The sequence below is a fragment of the Propithecus coquereli genome, unplaced genomic scaffold (assembly GCF_000956105.1).
Source record: "Propithecus coquereli isolate 6110/MARCELLA unplaced genomic scaffold, Pcoq_1.0 Scaffold117, whole genome shotgun sequence".
NCBI lineage: Eukaryota > Metazoa > Chordata > Mammalia > Primates > Indriidae > Propithecus > Propithecus coquereli.
This window is the reverse complement of record NW_012135747.1, coordinates 1,467,535-1,468,803: the sequence shown is the minus strand read 5'-3', so window position 1 is coordinate 1,468,803 and position 1,269 is coordinate 1,467,535.

The window sequence follows — 1,269 nt, the reverse complement described above, 5'->3', positions numbered from 1 at the left end:
TGAGCTGAAGCAATCTTCCTGCCTTGGCCTCCCAGAGTGCTGGGATTACAGGCGTGAGCCACCACGCCCAGCCTAAAACATCTTTTCTTGATTAGTTTTCCAAGAGTCTGGTTCTCTCCAACTCCCATGTCCACTCCTGTTCCCTTATGTCTGAAATTTCCCCTGAGAGATTTGTTTTTATCTTTATTATCATTTTTTTAGAGTCTTGTTCTGTCACCCAGGCTGGAGTACAGTGGCTCAATCATAGATCACTGCAGCCTCGAACTACTGAGCTCAAGCGATCCTCTTGCCTCAGCCTCCTGAGTAGCTGGGACTACAGGTGCAAACCACCACACTAGGTTAATTTTTTATTTTTTGTAGAGATGGGTCTTGCTGTGTTGCCCAGACTGGCCTCAAACTCCTATTCTCAATCTATTATCCATCCTTGGCCTCCCAAAACTCTGGGATTACAGGCGTAAGCCACTGCACCCAGCCCGTTTCCAGTATTTTTGATTCCTGTGCAAATATTCTCAAGAGAAGTTACACATTCCCTGCTCCCAGTTATTTCTATTAATAATATTCAGAATGTCACTCTTCCACTGCAACTTTTGGCTCTTCAAAGCCCTATAATCTTGGAATTGGAATTTCATATTCTACTAGACTCAAGGTAGCATTTGACAAATTCTTTAATGTCTTTCATTTTTAAAAATAGACTTTTTTAAAAGAACAGTGTTAGACTCACGGCAAAATTCAGCAGAAGGTACAGAGATTTCATATATAACCTCTGCTTTTATTTTTCTTCTACTCAAACTGTAGACCCAAACTGTATGGTGAGGGAGCTCTTCTCCTCCCCTCTTTTCTAGTTCAAGTTAAAACCTCAAGTTCCCTAACTTTTAGGTGTCTGGGGAAATTTCTGGACTAGAACGCTGGAGATTTTTAAGAGGTGGGGGGAATCTTGTTCTTGGGAAAGTAGGTGTGTGCCCATCGTGCTGAGAAGGGAGAAGTCAGCCACACAGCCACACAGCCCAGCAGAGGATGCCCTTGAGACTGTGCCAGCTCCCCAGGCATCCGTCCTGTGGCATCCGTCCTGTGGCACCCATCCATTGTAACCCAGTGAGGAGACCAAGGACACATGGGAGCGGCTCCCTTGGGAACAGAAGCATCAAGATAATTTTGTGCCTTGGCCACCGTTTCTGCTAAACGCGTGGAGGTGGGAAAGACAGTAGAACTGAAAGAATGGGGAACTCACATGCCTGAGATCTATGGAAAAAATGGGTCGCTTTCTAAAGA